General features: G+C 49.2%; 1 protein-coding gene across 2 annotated transcripts in view; it reads right to left on the bottom strand.

Moving 5' to 3' along the window:
- The window catches only part of LOC138503699 (alpha-1,3-mannosyl-glycoprotein 4-beta-N-acetylglucosaminyltransferase C-like), a 140,716-nt gene that overhangs the window by 108,193 nt on the left and 7,984 nt on the right, over positions 1-24,539 (bottom strand). The window contains exon 3 of one of the 2 annotated variants that reach the window (XM_069623629.1): positions 8,635-8,743. The exons of the other annotated variant lie outside the window; for it this stretch is intronic. The gene's annotated coding sequence lies outside the window, so the exon portion shown is untranslated. The remainder of the gene's footprint in view (positions 1-8,634; positions 8,744-24,539) is intronic. 2 annotated transcript variants of the gene reach the window in all.

Here is a 24,539-nt window from a genome sequence, read left to right on the forward strand (position 1 = left end):
ATCCCCAGGCACAATGTCACCGTATCATGTGCACCCCGGAGCGGCATGCACCAAGTGCAAGAAAGATCTCATCTGACTGCCATCTTCATGATGTCTCCCAAAGCACCATTGCTGCGGAACCTGCTCACCTCCACTCAACACAGGTCAAATCTCATAACAGAGTGAAGGCCTCCCCAGGCACTATGTCACCATAACATGGGCTCCCCTGAGTGGCATGCACCAAGTGCAAGGAAGGGCTCACCTGACTGCCATCTCCATGATGTCTGCCTTTGCACCCTGCCACGGGACCTGCTCACCTCCACACACCACTGCCATGTACATGCTCCTGCAACAGGGAAAACCAACAGCTGGCCATCCACCCCTTCTACATGCATGTTTCTGATACTGTCAACATGTCCCCCATTCAATCATGAAGATGCTCTCCAGGAATACCAGAAAGCAAACTAGGCAATCACAGGATGCACAAACATAAATTGAAAGGTAAGGTAACTGGGGGCAGCGTTGCTCAATGCCTTATGTGTCAGGGAGCTTGTTTTTAAGTTGATTTTGTTGAGAGTGCAAAGCCAATTGTTTTGACGCCTCATGGTGGAGATGAGAGACCGTTTAGACACACCTACTGCCGCTCTAATGGCGTTGTTTTGAAGAATCTGGATTTTTTGGGTGATAGCTTTGTTGGCACCAATATAAAGAGCATTACAGTAGTCGAGCCTAGATAAAATCAAGGCTCTGGCTAGGGTAATGCAATTATCATCTGATAGAAAGGTTTTGCCCGTTCTGATCAGCTTGCATGTGTATGCTGTGGCTGAGGCCAGGGTATTAACTTGTTTAGTAAAAGATAAGGTGGAGTCAAGGTAGAAACCGAGTGTTTTCACCTCTTTGGCCACCCTGATAACATTACCATCGATGATGAATGATGTGTAATTCGGTCCTAGTTTTTTGATGTTAGCATGTGTACCCAGTATGAGTTCCGTTTTTTCATCATTCAGGCCTAGACCATGAATAGCCATCCATGCCTGGATGATGAGATACACCCTGTTCACCAAGACCAAATCCTCTTCATAATCCCCGGAAAGTGGGAGGAGAATCTGAGTATCATCTGCGTAGTTAGTGTAGGTGATACCAAGAGAATCCAGATCATCAAAGAGGGGCTTGGTGAAAATGTTGTACAGGGTCGGGGAGACGCAAGATCCTTGAGGAACACCGCATGTGATGGGGACAGGGTCTGCTGCCACTGAGGGCGAGAAGACCCTCATAGTTCTGTCACTCAAGAAGGACTCAATCCAGATGATTGCCTCTTTAGAAAAGTTGGCAGCCGTGTCTAGGAGTCTGCAGAGGGCTTTGTGGTCTACCAGGTCGAATGCAGCTGAGAGGTATAATAGTAAAAGGAGGGCTGTTTTCCCTTTGTCTCTCAGCTCATCTACCTGTGCTTTCAGGTCAATGAGGGCCGTCTCAGTTCTGTGTTGGGGTCGGAAACCTGAATGATGAGCTCCCAGGAGTTTATGCTCTTCCAGAAATGTTTGGATCTGGAGATAAGCCACTTTGTCGAGGATCTTAAGCAGAAAGGGTACGGTGGTAATGGGGCGATAATTGGTTGGAATTAGCGGGTCTAGAGTTTGTTTTTTTAATAGTGGGAGCACCCATGATTGTTTAAGGTTAGCTGGGACAGTTCCTGAGGAGAATGAGTCATTAATCAGTTTGGTAATGAACGGCGCAAGATCTCTTGCCACATCTTTGATAAACTGACAAATTGACAAAGGTCACCCTGGCAGTTGGAGGGCTTGAGTGATAGAATTACTTTCTCAGCCTCAAGGGTAGAAATTTTGGTGAAATAGAAACGAGGGGTTGAGTTAGTTAGAGTGTCTTTAGGAGGGGCATTGGCGGCAGTGTGGATAGGTAGGTGGTTGATGGATTGTTTTTTTTTTAGATATTTTGTTTTGAAGGGTAGTTATTTTATTCATTAGGGCCTGTTGTATATCAGAGCACCACGTTTTGTCCTTGGTGCAAATTTCCGGTGTGGTAATGGGAGATTCAAGTTCTTTGAGGATGGAAAATAGTTTTTTGGTGCTGGAGTTAGCCCTAGAGATGCGCTTGTTGTAGGAATTACGTTTTGCGAGTAAGATCTCTTTTTTGTAAAGTGATGAAATCTCTGTGAGTTTTATTTGGTTGGCGGTGGTTGGGAGGAGTCTCCATGTAGTTTCACAGCTCCTTTTTAGAAGTCTGAGGTCCTTGAGTTGGGGAGTGAACCATTTATTGAGGTGTGCTTTAGGTTTGCTAGGGCTGAGTTTCAGGGGTGCAATGCTGTCCAGTGTGGTTAGCATTATTTTGTCGCATTCCTTCACAAGTAAGCTTGGGTCAAGGTTGTCATCCAACCGATTTAAGGTGGGTAGGATAGCTGGTATTACAGTATCTCTAGTTATGTTGTTTATATTTATGGTAGGACGGGGGGGCGGTAGGTATAGTGGGCAGGAGTGGTCTAGTGGTGAGGATTGAGACAGACAGGAAAAAGTGGTCAGTCCAGGGATAGGGCGTAATAGCAGTAATATTGGCTGTACAATTTTATTGTGCCACAGAGTCCAAGGTTCTTCCTTTGGTGTGAGTGGGCTCATTAACTTTTTAGGATAATCCTAGTTCAGATAGTGAGTTGGCTATGATAGTGTCCTGAATCGCCTAGGACTAGTCGTTGTGACGCGGTTTTAAGATTGTCCGAGAGAAGGGTAATGATGTCCTCCTCAAAGGTTCCAATGGGCGCAGGCGGTCTGTAAATGAGATGGATTGTTAGTGTTTGGGAGTTAGTTAAAGGGAGTTTGGCTGTGAAGGTTTCACAAAAGAGTAAGTTGTGGGTTTGGGCAAGTCTCATAGCGAGAGTAGATTTAGCGATAATAGCAATTCCTCCACCTCGTACATTTACTCTATCTTGTCTAATTATAGTGTAACCATCCGGGATAGCTATGGCAAGTAGGGGTCCTGCAGCCTCATGCAACCAGGATTCCGTGATAGCTAGGAAGTCGAGATTGTTATTTATGATTAGGTCGGCAATGTCTGTAGCATGTGCTGTTAAAGACCTTGGGCCTCATTACGAGGTTGGAGGTAGTCATGGCGCTATTAGCGCCATGACTACCTCCAATACCGGTACCGTGTTCGGTCCCGTTCAATGGCGATTTACCGGTCTATTCCGACCTTTGCGGGACCGGTAAGTCACCATTGAAAAAGCCATTCCCCATTCCTATTTCAGCCCCCATAGGGCTCAATGGGAAGGAGGAAGGTGCTAATAACGGTACCGCAAATTGCAGTACCGTTATTAGCTCTGAAGTCCCTTAACGGGTCCCTTCCATAACGCCTGAGGAAGAAACCCGCTAAGGGACCTCGTAGTAGGGCGGTAAGGGATTACCGGCACCGGTGCCCTTACCGGTGCTGGTAATCTCTTACCGCCCACCTAGTAATGAGGCCCCTTGTGTTTATTAGTGCTGCTTTAATGTGGGGGGCAGGTTGAGCAGGTTTGATAGTGGTGGGAGGTGATGGCCGTTGTTGGGGGCTTTTGGAATTATTAGCGATGTCTAGTTTAGTGGCGATGTGGTCTAGATGAGTGATCTTCATATTTATCGCATTAGGCATTTTGTACATAGAGTGGGGGCTAGTTCTGATGTTGACAGGAGGTAATGATCTAGCAAGTGGGTTGTGTAGTCTGCTGAGGCGTGAGCGGAGTCTAGCGTTTCTCGTGGCTAGGGTGCAGGGAGTGCTCACGTAAACGTTAGTTTCGAAGTTCCCTAGATTAGTGGTTGGTGAGGGCTTAGTACTTATTTTGTGGGACATGGTTACTGAGATTTGTAAACTAGCTAGCAGGAGAGAGAGTAGGTGTAGGTTGGTGAAGTTCGTCATACGAGTGGGCATTGTAGGGGCTTGCTAGGTTTGATTAGGTTGAGTTAGGTCTCTCTAGGCAGTTGCCAAGACGAATGAGCTAACGTTGTGTAATGCTGTGACACAGTGGGGCGCAGTCACTGGCAGGACTGCAGGTTTCCAATAAAGGCAAGGGTAGGTGTAGTTTGCCAAATGCAAATGCAGGCGTAGGCCAGATGCAATATTTGTAAGAGGGCGCAACATTGGCGAGGTACAGAATTCAAAATGCAAATACGGGCATAGGCTAGCAGCAGTATTTGTAAGAGGGCACAACATTGGCTAAGTACAGAATTCAAAATGCAAATACCGGAATAGGCTAGATGTATTATTTGTAAAAAGGCGCAACATTGGCTAAGTACAGAATTCAAAATGCAAATACGGGCATAGGCTAGATGCAGTAGTTGGAAAAGGGGGCAACATTGGCTAAGTACAAAAATCAAAAATGCAAACACAAGCATAGATGCATTCTTTGTAGAAGGGCTGGAAGCAAGTTTCTAAGATGGGACAAAGGCACTGGCTAGGCACATTTACCAGAGTGTTTTTTGGCATAGGATTGGCAGAGCAAGGAATGGCTAGCATAGGTACATATACAATAGGTGGATAGCTGGTGGTATGACTAAGGCACTGTAGGCGGCACATGTAGACATGGCATGCACAACTGGGGATAGTGCAGGAGTTTAAAACAGTAGATATTACAGTATAGTAGCCACTGGCAGCAATGAGCAGTGAGGCTGACTGAAGCAAGATGGCTGCCTGTAGTTAGGAGCCTACAGCGCCATTTACGAGTGGGACGCCATGCATATTCTTACAGCTATGAAGTAGTAGAGCGGGTGCTGTGAGCTACAATGTTAACATAAATGAGTCATATCCCAGATATAGCCCGCACGCTTACCTTAAGGGCAGAGGTGTCTCATGGATTGCAGTGAGGGAGCTCCTGCTCTGACCCCAGTGCGCACCGTAATGTTCTGGAGTAGCAAGGATGATCATTAGGGGTGGGAGTTTTGAACCTGGGAGAGAGTGGTCAGTATAGGCTCAAATGGTTGTAGTAGTTGATCGTGGGTGACCGCAGGTCCGCAGCGTCCATGGGTGAACAGGGGTGCAACAGAGCCTTTATCCTGGCCTTTTTCCGCTGCCGGCTTCCGCCTGCCAGTTGGTGCGGATTGGATAAAGAAGCGTGTGGTTGCTTAGAAACCTAGTGGAGCCTCGCTTTCAGGCTGTGTTGCGCTGGCCATTTTGGGTCAGGCAGCACGGTGCAGGCATACACGGACGTCGGAAGGGGCTGCTTCTGGCTCGGAAATCCGATTATAATGATAATGTTCTCACCCAATCAGAGTGGGCATGGGCCACTTGTGCCATGATGCAGTATGGAAGGGATCACTGCAGTGGGGACGGTATCGCTGTCGCTGTCGTGTAGGCAGGTTGTGACCAGCTGGGATCACACGAGGGAGATGGGCTCCAGCCCTCTTGACCTCAGTAGGAGCTGGAAAGTGGGGATTCTCAGGGGTGCAACAGGGCCTTTATCCTGGCCTTTTTCCGCTGCTGGCTTCCGCCTGCCGGTTGATGCGGATTGGATAAAGAAGCGTGTGGTTGCTTAGCAACCTAGTGGAGCCTCGCTTTCAGGCCATGTTGCGTCAGACATTTTGGGTCAGGCAGCACGGTACAGGCATACACGGACGTCGTAAGGGGCTGCTTCTGGCTCGGAAATCCGATTATAATGATACTGTTCTCACCTAATCAGAGTGTGCATGGGCCACTTGTGCTATGAAGCAGTATGGAAGGTATCACTGCAGTGGGGACGGTGTCGCTGTCGCCGTCATGTAGGCAGGTTGTGACCAGCTGGGATCACTCGAGGGATATGGGCTCCAGCCCACTCAACCTCAATAGGAGCAGGGGAGTGGGGATTCTGAGGGGTGCAACAGGGCCTTTAGCCTGGCCTTTTTCCTCCGCCAGCTTCTGCCTGCCGGTTGATGCGGATTGGATAAAGAAGCATGTGGTTGCTTAGCAACCTAGTGGAGCCTCGCTTTCAGGCCGTGTTGCTCCGGCCATTTTGGGTCAGGCAGCACGGTGCAGGCATACAAGGACATCGGAAGGGGCTGCTTCTGGCTCGGAAATCCGATTATAATGATAATGTTCTCACCCAATCAGAGTGGGCATGGGCCACTTGTGCTATGATGCAGTATGGAAGGGATCACTGCAGTGGGGACCGTGTCCTTGTTGCCGTCATGTAGACAGGTTGTGACCAGCTGGGAACACTCGAGGGAGATGGGCTCCAGCCCTCTAGACCTCAGTAGGAGCAGAGGAGTGGGGATTCTAAGGGTGCAACAGGGCCTTTATCTTAGCCTTTTTCCGCCGCCGGCTTCCGCCTGCCGGTTGATGCGGATTGGATAAAGAAGCATGTGGTTGCTTAGCAACCTAGTGGAGCCTCGCTTTCAGGCCATGTTGCGTCAGACATTTTGGGTCAGGCAGCACGGTACAGGCATACACGGACGTCGGAAGGGGCTGCTTCTGGCTCGGAAATCCGATTATAATGATACTGTTCTCACCTAATCAGAGTGTGCATGGGCCACTTGTGCTATGAAGCAGTATGGAAGGTATCACTGCAGTGGGGACGGTGTCGCTGTCGCCGTCATGTAGGCAGGTTGTGACCAGCTGGGATCACTCGAGGGATATGGGCTCCAGCCCACTCAACCTCAATAGGAGCAGGGGAGTGGGGATTCTGAGGGGTGCAACAGGGCCTTTAGCCTGGCCTTTTTCCTCCGCCGGCTTCTGCCTGCCGGTTGATGCGGATTGGATAAAGAAGCATGTGGTTGCTTAGCAACCTAGTGGAGCCTCGCTTTCAGGCCGTGTTGCTCCGGCCATTTTGGGTCAGGCAGCACGGTGCAGGCATACAAGGACATCGGAAGGGGCTGCTTCTGGCTCGGAAATCCGATTATAATGATAATGTTCTCACCCAATCAGAGTGGGCATGGGCCACTTGTGCTATGATGCAGTATGGAAGGGATCACTGCAGTGGGGACCGTGTCCTTGTTGCCGTCATGTAGACAGGTTGTGACCAGCTGGGAACACTCGAGGGAGATGGGCTCCAGCCCTCTAGACCTCAGTAGGAGCAGGGGAGTGGAGATTCTAAGGGTGCAACAGGGCCTTTATCTTAGCCTTTTTCCGCCGCCGGCTTCCGCCTGCCAGTTGATGCGGATTGGATAAAGAAGCGTGTGGTTGCTTAACAACCTAGTGGAGCCTCGCTTTCAGGCCGTGTTGCGCCAGACATTTTGGGTCAGGCAGCACGGTGCAGGCATACACGAACGTCGGAAGGGGCTGCTTCTGGCTCGGAAATCAGATTATAATGATAATGTTCTCACCCAATCAGAGTATGCATGGGCCACATGCTATAATGCAGTATGGAAGGGATCACTGCAGTGGGGACGGTGTCGCTGTTGCCGTCATGTAGGCAGGTTGTGACCAGCGGGGATCACTCGAGGGGGATGGGCTCCAGCCCTCTTGACCTCAGTAGGAGCAGGGGAGTGGGAACACATCAGCACATGACACATGAGAAGGACATATTGGCACCCAATACCTGCCCTTTACCAGCAATGCAACACACACTACACTGGTGGTCTTCAAACTGTGGTGTTGATCCCCCTAGAGGACGGTGAAAGAGTTCCAGGGGAGGGGGTACGAGACCCCTAAGGAACAGAGAACAGTAACTGCTTTTAATAGAACATTTAGCAGATATGGCATGTGGGGGGCGACAACACATATTTTCCTGAAGGGGGCTCAGCAACAATATTTTTACTCACAGGGGGGCCAAGCATCAAAACTTTGAAAACCAGTGCACTACACACATCACCCACATGCATACATGTCAGCTGGATCATCCACCTATGTCGAATGAAACAGTCAGGTGTTTTGCACGCCCATGCAAAATGGGAAGGCATGGAATGGAAACAAAAGAGGCCATGGAAATGATACACAAAGTGACGCCATATAACACCTCAACTACAAGGCTAGCCCGATTCCCAAGAGGAAATGTGGAAACACCATACAAACGAGGCCCAGGGTGCAGAAGTCTACTGTGAAATTACCAGAGTACCATATAGGCCAGTCCTCCCCTGATCATAGAGTGGCTACTGGACATTATGCATGGCAGGTGATGCCATACAAGCCTAACATGACAGGAGTGCAAATGGAATGCCACACATAAAATGAAGCTACTCCATCAGCACTCACCAAAACCATATGCAGAGAAACATCCTGAGGAGACTCGAAGCAGCAAGTCATGGATGTGCAACCACCAACCCAAAGCACATGCATAGATGATCAAGAACACAAGCACACACACAGTCATGTAGGCCAACTCACATCTTCAGTGACAGTGACCATCACCCAAAGATCAACAAATCTCATCATCCATGCAAACCCTGTGTGTGTCACATCATGCCACTATTGAGGTGCATATGTCGCCAGCCATTAACAATATCGACAGTACACAACCTTACCTGCTGGTACAGCTGAGGTGTTGTGAATCCCTCACTACCTCCACCTAAAACTGGCCCTCTGCATTGGTCCAGGGAGTGCCAGTGTCCACCAGAGTGAATGGGGACTTGGGTGGAAATAGGGTGCTGGCGGGTGCTACTATCAGGGAGTGTGGGCACACTGGTAACATAGGACATATATTTGGACCAGGTAAAGGAGTCGGTCATACAGTCTGAACATATACTCATCAATGTGGAATGAAATGTGCACCTGTATGTGGGAGGCTGTAGCAGTCCACAACACCATGACAGTTGGCTCCGCTGAACATACCCTCATGTCCAGACTATCAGCTTGGAATTTCCGTGAGGGGGCAATGTCCCTGAAATCAGAGAAAAATAATGATTACACAGTCCACCCTGGACGAGGATAAAAATAAAAAATAGTCCTCCTTGGATGGAGGTAAAAAAACACATCCCAGATGAGGACAATAATGAAAAATAGTACACCTTGGACCGGGTCAACAACCCAAATAGACAAATAAAAATAGTCCAAGTTTGAGAGGGAATGGGAAATAAAAAAAAAGTAGAAAAGCATACCCTCACCACAGTCTCATGGACACCAAAGCACATGAAAAAGAGGTGGCGGTCGTGGTGGCAAGAGGATAGATCCTTGGATGGTGCATCCTGACCACACAGTGCCAAAGCCTGGTCCACATTGGCTATGGCCACTCCTGAGAGGGATGTGTGCATGAGGGTTCCAATTGCTACAAGGTCCTGGTGATGTACATCATGAGGGGGCACATAGTCATTATGCATGCTGACCCTTGACGTTTCCACTGCATGTTGAGAGATTGTCTCAAGTAAGACATCACTTGCGGTGGATGTCTGTCCCTTGTGGCAAACATTTCATCATGCAGAGACTGCCTCGAGGTATGCGTGTTTTGACGGTGAGATTGCCCTAAATGCAACATCTTTCCCTGCAGTGATTTACTGTGGGATTCCATGTCTTGCCATTGCGATTTTCTTAAAACCAACATTTCCACATGCAGTGTTTCCCACAAGGTGACCATCACTTGCCACTGGAGGTCCCTGGAGGCCAAAAACTCATCATGCAGGGATTGCCTGACTGTGCTGAACCATCCTTCCGAATCGCATGCATCAGTTGTTGCATGTCCTTTCTCCCCTCCTGGTGCAATAGGGGTTGTTTGTTAGCACGTGCAGCAGTTGAGGAGATGACTTGTTCAGCCAGGTGACCTGGCCATTTCCTGAAGGACCTTGCCCCATTGGGCACTTGCACGCAGCAACTCCTCCTCCCACTCTGAGTGTCTGGCAGGCACACATCCACCATGTGTGTGGGGCCTACCAAGCTGGGATGCCGAAGCCCGGGCCGTCGCTATGAGTGCACTGTCATTGGCTAATGGTCTGCAACCCTCCAATTGACACCAGCCTCTGCTGCTGGTTCCATTATGGTGAAGGCAATCTTGCAGACACTGAATCCACCATTAACGCAAGGTGTCCTACAGACGGGCCCAGGCTCTCCTGGCTCTCCTCCTCAGACTCACCAGCCTCAAGGAACTGAAGGAGCGCCATTGCATCCAGACTACTCAGTGGTGGACCCTCCACCATATCTCTCAGTATGCTCTCCATGTCAGATTTGGCAGCATCATCTGAAGAGTTGTCAATCTGCTGATGATGCTCTGCAGCACGAGGGGATTCTCAGTGGGCACAGCACCCCGGGCTGCGCTGGTGGATGGTTATCCCTCCTCATCCAACGCCTCCTCTTCATCCACTGTGTCATCACCTTTACAAAGACAGACGACAATATAGAGGCAAAACTACCCGGCTGAACATGCATATGTCAAATGCAATGCATGCAGGCACATTAGGTCATGCCACACATACATCACACATTTACACAGAGGACACTGTAACTTGAAAGGCACAGGTGACTTACATTCAATGACCTGTACAATCATGTTGGTGCATATTAGGCCCGGCACCATGCCATGGTTTGGAGGAGTAGGAGAACATGCATGCATACAGACATGTATGATATGATGATATATGGCATTTATAACGCGCCTATACACAGGTGTTTCAAGGCGCGACGAGGCAAGGGGGGGAACAGAGGGAAGACAGACAACGATCTTACTAGGCCAGGTGTCATTCAGATCGCACAAGTGCAAGGGAGGGGGAAAAAAACTGCAGGGGGGAGGGGAAAGTGCAGAACATGGGTAAATAATAAACATGATAAATAAAAGAACAGAAAGTGCAGTACATGGGAACATAAATAAACCAGATAAATAAAAGAGCGCCCAGCAGGTGGCAAGTGCAGGGTGAGTGCTGAAGTAAGTGCAAGAGAATGAAAGTTCTACCAGTGGACGGATGGAGGTCAGTGCATCACTGCTGAGCCCCTACTCTACTACAACTGTGTATACTTGCAACATATGAAAGTGTCACCTCTACTTGTGCTGACCAAATCTGCATACAGGCATATGTGTTGCCATAAGCCCCATCACCCCTTCATCACATTGCCCTTTGCCAGATAAGTGGTTAGCCACACCCACTTGCATCTCAGCCATGGGTGAGGAGAGTGTGACATGAACACGACCAGTGTGCACTTACATGGGCACTGAACCACTGACACTCCAAATGTGGAATAAATATCACTCAAATGTCTCTTGGCTAGCCACTGCAACTCCTGTATGAAACACACCCTCATGCGTCTTTGCAATGACATTGTCGTTCATCCATGTCCACTGGTGGCCAAGGCCAGAGAATGGATGACTCTGACATCATCTACACATTAGTATAATTTTGTGTAAGACATAATTTGCGCTCACAATGCACTATACACAAGCATTACACTGTGTGCGTGTCCAATGTGATGTGTCTGGCAATCCATTGCCCCACATAAGTGGATTGGAGTAGCAGTAACATTCTGTGCACAGTGATATGGACTGTGAGATCAATGTCAACCACACACAGTAATCAAGCATCCATCTCCTGGAATGTACAACATGTGATGGAAGGGACCATGGTAGCATTACTGCAGTACTCATGGATGGGTCAGGAGGACCTCAGCCAACTGTACCACAACATTTGACAGCATGTCATGCATAGATGAAAGCACATATGACATGCAAACCTGGCACTCACCTGATGTGGCTGCATAGGTGTCCATACCTCCCACGCCAAAAATGTGCTAGCTGCTTATGAGTCCACTGGCAATCTCTTTAAATGGAGTCAACTCATCCACATGTGGTGATCCGCCTCCAGTACCTTGGGCAGAGACCACATTGCTGCTGAGCTTCTCCTTGGTCCATCGCATGAGGTCCCCAACCTCTTGTGGACAGCCTCCACAGTGCGACTCTCCACACCACAGGCATTGATGTGGTATGTGACCTCATGCCACCGCTGGGTCACAGGAAGGGTACTGTCAGCGCAAGTGTACAGGTTGACCGGGTGTTCATCGACATAATCAGTGAGGATTGTCAGCTCCTCATCTGAAAAGTGCTTCTTCCTTGGTGGACCCTTCTCCTTGACCTGTGCCTCTCTATGGGGTGCTGCCTCTTCCTGCTTTGCAGGCTGGTCCCTCTTGCCCCAAGAAGCACCTGTAGGCACATTACAACATTTGGCAGATGGACCCCTGTCCTGCCCTCATCCCTGTCTTTGTCCTTTCCCACACATGGTGGGGTTGGAGCAAGCTACCTGTAAATGTGGGCACAACATCCACGTGGTACCCCTTAAAAGTCGCTGCCTATGGGCACACCAGGAAATGCATGTTGCACCCCCTAACATTATCCATCTCTGCGCATGCCAGGAAATGCATGTTGCACCACTAAATGTCTTTAGCACCGTGCACAGTATAGGAAAAGGCGTGTTGCACCCCCTGACAGTTCCTGGCACTGCTAACGCCAGAAAATGTGCCTTGCACCCCCTAAATGTCTCTGCCTCGGTGCACATAAGGGAGCATCTGTCATATACAGCGTTACGCATGTAGGCGCACTGCATTCAGTGTAGGGTAACCAGACGTCCGGGTTTTCCCGGGACAGTCCGGGGAAATCACCCGACGTCCCGGGGTCCCGGGAGTTTTTTTAGTTTATAAACCCTGTTCGGGGTTTGCCTATGGACCATTTTTTTCCCCTTTTTTTTGCAGGACGCAGGACCCGATTTCGAAAATTCCGAAATCGGATCCCGGCGCAACTTTTCCTCTACGAATGGGGGCGTGAAATGCTTTTCACGCCTTCATTCCCTCCCTTTTCCCCTCCCCTGTGCTCTCCTCCAATGAGAGGAGTGTGCCTGTTAGCACACCCCCTGTCTGCCCCCCGCAGCGGGCCAATGAAACAGAAGTAGGACTAAAGTCGAATGTGTATTTTATTTAGTCCTACTTCTATTTCCATGGCCCGTCCCGTTTTTTTCTTTTTTTTTTTTTTTTTACAATCTGGTCACTCTAATACAGTGGGAAAATTACATGCGTAGGCCCCTTTCTCTGATCTTCACATTGCTGCCTCGTGCATCTTGGATAATCCTTATCTCCAGCTGAAGGCCACAAGAGGCTCCTCTGGGAACACAAATCAGGAAGAAATTGCCTTATCCCAGCAACACCAAGGACAATATCAGAGAGACCAGCCACTGATGGACTAGGCAATCAGGTGACAAGTGCATGTGTCATCCCTTCTGAACTCCCTTGGTCATCCAGCCAGGGCCATCCCAGTTAAAGGCGGAACAGTGAAGGGTGAAAGCGAGCGGTTGACCAGCCTCTTAGGCTATGAGCCTTTGCTTTTGCCTTTCTCCCTGTTGCACCTATGAGTACCTCAAGCTTCCTAATTACTGTACTGTCTCTCCACACTGTGTTACTCACCCAGAATGCATTCACTCCTGCTGCTCTTCCTACTCACTTTTCCCTATGCTTTCTCCAATTACGCTTCAAATTCCTCCTTTCCTACACCTATTATAAAACTCACAACTCAAAGCTCCCCCTACTCTATCTCTCTCCCACCTCCTTCCAACAAACAAAGCCAACAAGCTAACTATGCCTCCTTTAACACCTAGTCCCCTCATCTCTCTACCTCTGAGACTCCTCTTCTATACTCTTCCTTACCTCATCAACTGAACATGGCACTCTGGAATACTCAGTCTTTAGGCAACAATACTTCCTTTATTACTGACTACTTTCATGCCATCTCTCCTGCCCTAGATCTTCTTGCTGCCATCTCTCCTGCCCTAGATCTTCTTGAAACCTGTATTTCTCCATCTGACACTGCCACTCTGGTGGCCCTACACAGCTCCAAACTATCCTTCATTCACCCTCCTCGACTGACTGGCAGAGGTGGAGGCATCGGACACCTACTCTCTTCCTGCCTCAATGCTTCACACATCTCCAATGTCACATTCTCTCCTACGTCTTTTGCATTCATCATCTCTACCTCACTCAGTTCACATCATCTCCATCTATAGCCCTCCTGGTCCCACTGGACCATTCTTTGTTGATCTTAGGCAACTCCTTGATTCACTTTCCACTAATCATCACCTCATTCTCTTAGGTGACTTTTACCTTCCCTCTCCAACCACTTCTCAGAAATCTGAACTTCAGTCTTTTCTTAATGACCATGCTTCCCACTCTATCCATAACCAACCTACCCACACAGCGGGTAACTCTTTGGATTCATCTCCACCTCTCTCTCAGCCACTAATACTACTGTAACCCCATCCATATCTGATAACTCAATTGTTTCCACAACCATCTCCTTTCCACTCTTTGACCTTTCCTCAACACTTGCTTCACCTATTACTAAAAGGAAATGTAAACCTGCCATTCCCCCTTTCTCTCAGACCTACAGTTCTCACTCCTCCTTTACACCCAAAACCTTTATCACCGGAACTGCCTCTACAGCTTCCAATCCCTACTGTATGACTCATTTCTTCTCGCTTCCCACTGCTTACTTTCACCCCAAAGTCTCAGCATCATCAACCATGGGTGCCCCATTCATACGTTCTCTCCACACAGACATGAGTTGGCTGCTGTGCAAATCAAGGCTTACCCTCTCACATGAGGACCTGCAACTCTATCTCTCTGTCCTGAACTCTCTCAAGTCCACTCTTGATAGAGCAAAAAGGGAATTCTACCTAACCTTCATTGACTCTCACTCCAACTATCCTCGTTGGCTACAGAGCACACATAACTCACTCCTCATTCCTCTATGACTTTGTACTCAATGACCTAGCTGAATACTCTGCTGCAAAGATTTCTAAAATTAGAGACCCTCTGCTGACTTTCCTCACAGTCCCTCTCCTACATTTTACACTCTGCCTACATCACCATTATCCTCTGCCTCTGTCTCCCACTTAAGTCACACTAATGCTGGCAAATTCTTATCTCTACCGATGAAGGCTAACACCTCTTGTGCCCAATCAGACACTCTTGCTCATCAACTAGTCAAGCCTAATGCCCTTTTAGTGGCCTCTCAGCTCGCTGAACTCTTCAACCTGTTCTTTGACTCTGATTGCTTTCCCTCTCTTTTCAAAGCAGCCACAGTCATACCTCTCCTAAAAAAGCAAGGGGCTGACCCGAACCTACAGCATGCATTTTGCCCTGTGTCTTACCTTCTGCACTACTCTAAATTGCATGAAAGGGTTGTGTTCAACCGTCTTACCAATTTCTTATACATCCACAACCGTTGAGGTCACCTAATAGCAGGTTTCTGCTCATGTCACTCCACGGAAACTGCTCTCATGAATGTGTCCAACTTCATCACTTCTGCTTAGCACTTCAACCAATCCTCTATCCTAATTCTCCTTGACCTGTCTGCTGCCTTTGAAACTGTTGTTAACTCTGATCTCCTTAATACTCTTTTTCTTATTGGTATTCATGATAAAGCCCTTGTCTGGATTGAATCCTACCTCGCTCCTTTCCAATTCTCTGTCTCCTGGTGCAACAACACCTCCAAACTCACTCCTCTAACTGTTGGTGTTCCACAGGGCTCTGTCTTGGGCCGGGTCCTCTTTACAATGTACACCTCTACTCTTGGGGCACTAATTGTTAAGATGGATTTCTGAACTCTGTCCTGGAGGGGTAGAGGTTCAGAAGGCCAGCCTAGTTTCTTGGAACAGGGTAACCTCTGGACAAGCCAGACCAATCAGGGTAGCGATGGCGGCGGTCAGGACTAGGTCTCAAGAGGGGTGAGGGTGATTGAAAGCCCGCAATGAGCACACAAAGAAAGGACGCTTACAAATTACTCCAGACAGGTGTTATATTAAAAATATAGACACATTTAATACAAGGCCTTTGTAACATCGACCATAGTAAAGAATCACGGTAAAACTCCAATAAACCAACACATCCCAAGCAATACAATATATATACAAGACCAAGGGGTCTAAAGAGTTAGAAGCACGAAATATGCATACCACCTAGATGGGGAGGAAAACAGGCAGTGCAAGTAATCGTTAGACCCAGTTCGACATCAGAGGCCACCTAACCAGAAGGAAGTCCGAGCCCTACGAAGAGTGGAGCCTTGTGCTCAAAAGTACCTACACACTCGGGTGCCAACAGGCAAAGGAGAGTCTCTTCAGGGAGATCAGGCAGTTCGGAGAGGTGGTCAAAACCATGATGAACAGTTCCCCGCTACTCAAGCGCGGCCTACACTTGTGAGCAGAAGCAGGGCACGAGTGCGGAAAAGGGTTGCTGTTTACGACAGCGGTGGAGAGCCAGAGGCTTCTGCGGGAGGGCGGCCGGTTAGGGTATTGACTACTCACCGGTCCCCGATGCAGACAGACCCAGGCTTCTCCGGTTCCGTTTCGGTACTGGCAGGTTCAGATGCCATCAGCAGGATGTCTCGACGCTGTGTAGATTCCACGACAGCAGGAGTCAGGGTCGAGGGTGTCCCAAAATGCAGCGAACACGCACAGGTTTGTTACCACAGCAGGGCAACTCGGCAACCGCAGGTATTCCGGTCCCAGAGCACATGTCTCACTTCTGACCTGGGAATGCCAAGTGTACGAATCGTGTGAGAGTGCCGAGGACACAGGATTAGCAGTGAGCCAGACGGCGGTGACAGAGCAAGGTTCCTGTGTAGGCTGGTCAGTCCACTGGATGGCCCAGGGACGCTTCCGAAGGCTTACGTACAGGATTTGGTGAAGATGCCGAGAATAGTTGTTCCCACTATTCTAAAGGGTCGAAGCGCCAGTACAGGTCTTCTAGTTCGATCAGAGGCAGAGGGGTCTCACAGGACGACAGCAGTGCAGGGTGCCAAACCTTCAGAGGGTCACCAGCGATTCCTCGACTCAGCTTCTTAGTTGCAGGATACTTGGCTCGTTATCCTTCGTTCGTGAGAACTCAGGAGATCGACATGGTAGTGGTGTTTCCAGCCTCCTCTTATCCAGAGTTCCCTTCGCGCCTAAACGGAGAGGACCCAATGGGAGATCGGCTCACAAAACACTCACACCATACGTGGACCTATCACGGACCACGGTGGTCCCAGGCATTCAAGACACTCTAGACTCTCTGGCACCCAGGATGTGTATTGGGAACAGACATCCCAGCCCACATCCTGGAGGCACACACAAGGCATGCAGAAGCCCGCGAAAACGTTGTGTTTGGCGGGAAAGTGCATGACCAAATAAGGACTGCCCCGGGTCGGCTCGACCTGGGGGACGGTGAAGGGGCAAGACGGTCAGCGGACAGGACAAACAACCTCGTGGCATGGCCATTTTGGAGGCCAGGCCACCCATTTGGGCCAAACGCGGGAAGCGCAGTTAACATGGCAAAAAGGGGTCCAAAACACAAAGAAACGATAGCTGCCACCAGTCCCATCCGTGACACACTTGCACATTTCATGATAAGTCCAACAAGAGTTTCTAGGGCCATTGGAATGACTAGAGACCCAAGAGCGCGGTAATGTAAGTTACGGCGCACTCTTGTTCATGTTGCTCAAAAGCTGCAACATGAGGAAAGGACTAAGGGAAACGAGTCTCCCGGTACTGACTGTCTTAAGGGCATGTCAGTTTCCCCGTAAAAATGGAGCGAAACCCCAGAGGAGTGCGGCGGAAGGCTGCGCTTCTCTGGCAAAGTCTAGATCAGGGCGTAAAACACAGTAAACAGTTTGGGGGTTGCCACATGGAAGGAAAATTACCTGCAACTATAAAATCTTTCCTAACACTAATCTCCTCCTTTGGGAACTCTTCATGGACAGCACCCAAATCTTTTTATCTTTTCCTGAACTCTCCTCTGATCTATCTATTAACATTTCAAACTGTCTCTCTGCTATTAAATATTGGATGGCTTTGCACTTTCTGATGTTAAGCTCTCCCAAAGCAGTGGTGCTCTTCTTCCCTGCCAAAATCTCTCGCTCTTCTCTTCCTCTGCCCACCCAGTTCCCATCTGACACTCTCCACTACTCTTCTTCAGCTACAAACCTCAGCGTCATCTATGACCCTTCACACATCTTCTCTACTTTCATATTCAAAACTGGAACAGCCGCTCTCCTCAACCTCCTAAATATTAGAAAAATCATGCACCTCCTTCCTTTCAACATGGCTAAGCATCCCTTAACCACTCTGGTCTTCTCTAATCTGTCCACTGTGCCAGCATCCTCTTTGGTCTTCCCAACTATGCTGTCTGTCCTCTTGAAAAGATCACTAACTTTGCTACCCAGACTCTCTTTGAACTTCACACTATTTCCTTGTACCATCACCAGGCTTGATGGCTGACGATGCAAAACAGGGCCAGATTTAAATGTCTTCTCCTATCCATATCTATCCACGGTAAGGCACTGCTACATCTATCCTCCTATATCCAACCCTACAAGCCTTCCTGTAATCTCTGCTCTGCCTCCTTGACTACACTTGTGACTCCTTGCACTCCCTGTGAATCCTCTCACTTCTGGTCTTTCTCTCTTGCTCCACTTGTATGGAACTCTCTTCCCCCAGACATCCGAGAAACAGTCCACACAGATTTGTTCAAAACCAAACTAAAAGCCTACCTCCTCATCTCTGAGTTATCCTCTTAACCTACCTCTCGTCTGCCTGCTAGCAAATATGTTCTCCCTCACCTCTAACCTGCCTCTGTCCCTCACATTCTCTGTCTCCATTCTAGCACTTCACCCATCATGCTCACGTCCTGAGCACAGCTGACCGTACCGCCTACCTACACTTAACAATGTCTAATGTTGGTTGTCCTTAATCTATGTATGTCCACTTATGTATTGTCCTCAGTGACTATTCCATGTACTCCCTCAAACTCACCCCATTGTAAGAAGATCACTGCTTCCTTTCAAATCTGATTATCTATTGTAGGTTATTTTGTGATCAAAAGAGCATTGTTTCTCCTGTATATATAAATAAATAAATGTATGGGAGACACTTGTTCCTCTGGCCATGTGCCGTTTCTTGCCTCCTCCTACCTATATTGCTCTAAACCTCACGATCTCCTGCTGCCTAGCAGAGTGTGAGTGGCTGCTTACCAACTGCACTACCTTGGAGTTCCTGCTATTCCCTCATAGGCTGTTCTCCTGTTGCTCACATATCAGGCTCTGTGGCCACCTCATCTGCGATTTTGGGACTTCTGATCCCCTCTGTTCCACCACCTAAGCTCCACAGCATGCATTGTCAGGGCCCAGCTACACCCCACAAGCCTCAAGGGGAGCCATGTCCGGTACATCAACCAGCATCCCCAAGGCGAGGCTGAGGGCGGTTAACTTCAATGCAGCAGAAGTTGGCATCCTGGGTGAGCTGGTCCTGGACCATTATGATGCCTTCTTCAACATGCAGCAGCAGCTTGGGACGTGTGGGCATCTGAAGAACTGGGTGGACATCACAGCTGCCATCAACACAGAGGGGATTGCAGTCCGTATTATAGACCATGCTAAGAAACGCTGGGACGACCTCAGGATCCGGAGCTAGGCAAAGGCTGCCCTCGAGGCAGGGGCTTCTGTGGAGGTGCATAGTGCAGGCAGCCATCGGGTGTCACTCATTCACCTCTGGGTCCTGGAGAAGGTTAACACAGACATCCATGCCCTGGTCCATGACCTGCAGGCATGGATTCAAGCTGCTGGTGAGTACCCACAGGGTGAACTTGTCTACAGAGTTTGTGTTTCCTGCATGGGTATGCATGATTTGAGCAAGTCTCTTCTTTACACAGCATGTGTGTTGCACAATTCTTAACTGTCTTGCAGCCTCGAGCCGATGCTGGGCGTATTTGATGGCACACATCTGTGAAGTGGACAGGTGTAAGGTTATGCTCTGTCAGTTCTTGGTGAGAAAGTCTACTTCTGTGGATGCAATGTGAGATGCTGACAGCAAGGTCTCAGACATGAAGAGTTGCCAAATTGAGATATTGTGGGCATGTGAGGTACATTCATGCATGCCTCCTCTAATATAAATGATGATTGCATCAACCCACTCAGCAGCTGAGACTGACACATGAGTATAGATTTGTGGTAATGGCAATTTAGTGCATTTGACTATCTGGGACAACATTGTGATCTGTCAGGCCACTGAATGAGGGGCCACACATAGCATGTCACCATGGCCTTTGTTGGGGTTGGGAACAACAGCATTGCTGCTTGATCCTCAGCAATAGGTGCATGTATATGGTGCATGCTTTCATGTCGGACTGTCAGGGGTGCAGGTTGCTAGATGTGGTTGGATGGATATGTGCCTATGGTACCATGGACACATGAAGACAGGTGCCCTTCCCATGGTCCGGCCTGCAGGATACACTTGGGTCACTGCAGCATTGATACTGTGATGTGGAATGAGGTGTTTCCATGTGTATGTGGCCTCATGTCTATGTGCTGGGTTCACATGTGCATGTCTTGTCAATGGGGCTCGTCATTTTTCCTACACTTATGTGACTGTATTCATTCTGATTGCAGTCCATGGGCCTGTGTGTGTGTGTGTGGCAGTTTCTGGTTGACTGCATGCTACCATTAATATTGTGTATACTACACATGCATTGGCACTGTGGATTGATGCTATTTCTTTGTTCCCTTTTCCACGGTGGCTGTGGCTTGCGAAGAGGGTGCAAGCTGTGCTGTGGAGCTGAAACAAAAAAACAAGGCCTTCAAATCCAGGCGCAGACCACAGCCATGCCCAGTTGTGTCTGCCTCTTCTGAGTGCTATGTGGCTGGGCAAGCATCCCATACACCAGGCAATGCTGCTGAGGATAAGTCCCAGGATTCCATCATTGTGGTGGACACCTCGGCAGCAGTGGGAAAGGGTGGTAGTGATGTTGCCACTCAGGGGCCCCAAACCATGGAGACTTCTTTGGAGGTATCAGGGTTGATGGAGGAGTAGAAGGAGGAGGAGGCCATTTGCAGCCCTGCCCATGGTGTCAGGTGGTGGAACCGAGGGGTGTGTGCAGGCTGAACACCTGGTCCTGTGACAGGAGGATGTGCAATTCACTGTGGAGGTGTCAGTACAACCTCCTGTCCCACTGCCAGCTGATGCAGCACTACCCACCTTCAACGATGAATCCACCCACACCGAATCCACACTTCCAGCCGATGTGGCCATCTGGGATAAGTTGCTGCCCCTGCTGATGGGTAGCTTGAGGTGGCAGGCTTATAAGCATGATGCTGTGGAAGCATCTTGTGAGCTGCTTGTAGAGCATCACATGCAGATGGGACGCCTCTTGGCACAATTGGCAACAGCACATCTCAACAGTGGTCTCTCTGGGCTTGCCACTGAAATGTCCCCTACTCCTCCATCTCATCTGTGCCCCAGTCATCCTCCACCAAGGCCACCATGCCAGATACCACCATGGCCTCCTGTGCACCTGTTCTGCCATTGCCCAGTCTGGATGTGCCAGTGTCCCTGGTGGGGATGGAAGTCAATTTAATGGCTGATGAGGTGGTCAATGAGCCTGCCCAGGAGCCTTCAGGCGAACAGGCTTCAGCCGTACACCAAGCACTTCAGGACTGTGCAGATGCTGTACTCCCCCGACAGAGACTGTCATCCAGTTGGAGGGAATGCCTGTGTTGTACACGTAATGCTAGGCCGCATCCAAGTCCGTGTCTCTGCAGCCTTGAATAACAAAGTCGAACTCTTCAGAATTTGCAAGGAGGTGGCCAATCCTATGGAAATCTCCACCCCTCCTGTTCCTTCCCAGGCCCGCTGCATGGCTCTAGCTTATCACTTCACCTCTAAAACCCAGGACATAATGTCCTCTCTCTCCTCTTCCTCTCCCTCTACCTCTCTCAGCCCCCATCTGGCTGTCTCTCCCTCTCCACCTCTTTTCTCCTCTTTCTCTCCTATCACACCTGATGATGTTTCTAGACAAGTCCGATCTATTAAAGTGTCATCCAAGGACCACATCATCACCCTCGCTCCAGCCTTGGCCGATTACTGCAATCACACTTTTGCCACTGGAACTTTCCCTTCACCTAAACCACTCACTTGTGCAACCACTCCTGAAAAAACCTTCTGCCAATCCTTCCTGTCGCGCAAACTGCAGACCGATCTCTATCACTCCTTTGCTGGGCAGACTCCTGGAAAAGCTGGCAATCTCCCAGGAATCTGTTGGTTGTCTCCAATACCATCAGTCTGGCTTCAGAGCAGCCAGAGGCACGGAAACTGCTCTCCTGAACACCTGTGAAGATCTGCTCACTAATCTCGACTCTAGCCTTCCTTCTGTCTTCATCCTCCTTGATCTTTCCTCTGCTTTTGATACAGGCAATCATGCCATCCTGATCAATTGTCTCAGTGAGAACCTGAGCATCATGGAACAGGCCCGGTCCTGGTTGACCTCCTTCCCCCTGGACTGACACTCTCAGGTCCAACTTGGGTCCTTCCACTCCACCACCACTCTCTCCATGTGTGGTGTTCCCCAGGACTCTAACCTCTCACCCAGCTTTTCAATGTCTACTTGGCCCCTTTGGCCCACCTCATCTCTACCTTCTTCTCTAACTATCAGTGTTATGCGGATGACACTCAGCTCTCCTTCAGGCTCCTCTCAGCCTCTTCTCCTCTCTTGCTCATACATAACTGTTTATCCACGATTCAGGAGTGATGCGCCTCCAACGATCTCTGCTCTAATGCCAGTAAGATGGATGTCCTTCTCTTTGGGGCCCCTGCTCCTGCTTTCCTTCTTTCACTCTGGCTGCCCTGCTTGGGCCTCTTCCTGCACCTTGCTGTGAGGCAAAAAATCTTGGTGTCATCTTCGACTCCACTCTCTCCTTTTCTCTTCACATCACGGACCTCGCTAAGAAGTCCCACTACCAGCTGCACCTCCTCAGGGGTATTCTTCCTTTTCTCACTTCCCCCAGAAGCTCACTGTCTCCAGAGCCCTGGTTCTCTCTTAACTTCACTACTGCAACAACCTCTTTCTCAATCTGCCTTCCTCTACTCTCCGCCCTCTGCAACCATTTCAGAACAGGACTGCAAGACTTGTCCTTGGCCTCAAGCCCAGGGATTGTATCTCTCAGCCCTGAAATCACTCCACTGGCTCCCGGTGACAGCAAGGATCAAGTTCAAGACCCTCTGCAACATCCACAAGGCTTTTTGGGTCCGGTGCTCGCACTACATCCAACTCTCTCTTCCTAAACACCTTCCTTCTCAAGCCCTTCCTGCAGCCACCTCTAACCCTCTGAGAGTCAGACGCTTCTCCAGGCAGAAAGTGGGTGGAAGATCTCTCTCCTCTGCAAGTGCCTCCCTCTGGAATGGCCTTCCTGCCCCCCTGTTGCCTGGTTACCCTGAGAATCTAATGGGCACCAGGCTGCGCCATGACCAGTAGCCCCTGCACTGCCTCTGGGCCTAACATGCACTTGGGGCTGAATCTGTATCCCTATAGTCCCTAGCCTCCTTACACTTCCCAGAGCTGTGCTGCCCTGGCTGTACTTACTTGGAGCAATGCTGCCCTGATTTCACTTCCCCTCCTGGCACTTCTCCTCTCCCTCTTCCCTCTGCACTTGCACTGTCTGAATGACACAAGGACTGGTAAAATCATTTTGTTTTGTCCTCCTTCTGTCTTCCCTACCTTGACTTGCCACACCTAGAAACACTTGTGTACACATCATATATTAGGAGATGGTGACAGTGAGGAGGCAAATCCTGGAAGGCATTGGCAGTAGGAGGAGGCGAGCAGGCAATCACATGATGCCAGTGAGGCAGGAGGCACAACAGCACCTGCAGGCTCTTGTGTTGGCCCGGATGCACTATATGAGGCAGCAGGAGGAGGAGAGGCAGAGGGCACGAGATGTGGCAATAGCCAGGCCCGAGGTGGAGGAATTGTTGGTGCGGGCATTCATCCTGTAGGAATTAATGTAGGGCAGTAGAGGAGAGATAGAATCTCAGATGAGGGAAGCACTGCAAGCCCTCCAGCAGGAAACAACAGAGGCCTGCCTGCAAGCAGCAGAGGTCGAGAGGGAATCAGCTTTGGTGGAGGCATTGTCAGAGATCGCAATGGAATAGCACGCTGACTCATGTACATAGTTCGGTAGTTGTAGGTTTCCTTTTTTTTAGGACAATTATTCCCTTTCCCTTTTTTGTACATAATTTGTATTCAATATATTTTAAAGTCATAATTCTACCACACCGTTTTCTGTCTCTTTGTCCATGTTCACCTTTTGTTTGGCCATGTTCTCTGAGTGAGTAGGTCCTAGGGTTGTCATTTGGATTTTGGGCACTATCTGTGGGTCATGTTTTTGCTGTGCTGTTTGCTGGGGGACATGTGTGCATGCTTCATGTGTGTTTGATGTTTGGTATATTGCATCCATGTCCAAAGGTGATGTATTGTAGATGTGGGGAGGTGACATGTCTTAGGAGTCACGTGTTTCACATCTTTGTCATGTGCATCTGTTTCTTGCCTACTTCTGTGCTTTGCAGTAGAGGCATGTTGGCCAATTTTGTACATTGGGTACATGGGTGTGTGATTCATGTGTGTTGTGGTTGACATGGCACTTCAGTTGTGAATATGTTCGTGGGTGTTGGCTTATGTTTGGGGTTGTTTGTGGTTCGCATGGTGGCATGACTTTGATTGACTTGGACATGTGGACATGTGTTTCACATGCAGGAGCGGGACCATAAAACAGCTGGAGGTGGCAAGGGATGGTTGTATGATGCCATTCCTTGTGCTGTGGCACTGCATGTTTGATGTCAGTATGTCAGTGTTGATTGAGTGACTTTTTGATCTTGTGTCTAATGGTGTCAACGTGGGGATGTCAGTACAGAAAAAAG

Source organism: Ambystoma mexicanum, chromosome 11 (assembly GCF_040938575.1).
Source record: "Ambystoma mexicanum isolate Mex_15411 chromosome 11, UKY_AmexF1_1, whole genome shotgun sequence".
Lineage (NCBI taxonomy): Eukaryota > Metazoa > Chordata > Amphibia > Caudata > Ambystomatidae > Ambystoma > Ambystoma mexicanum.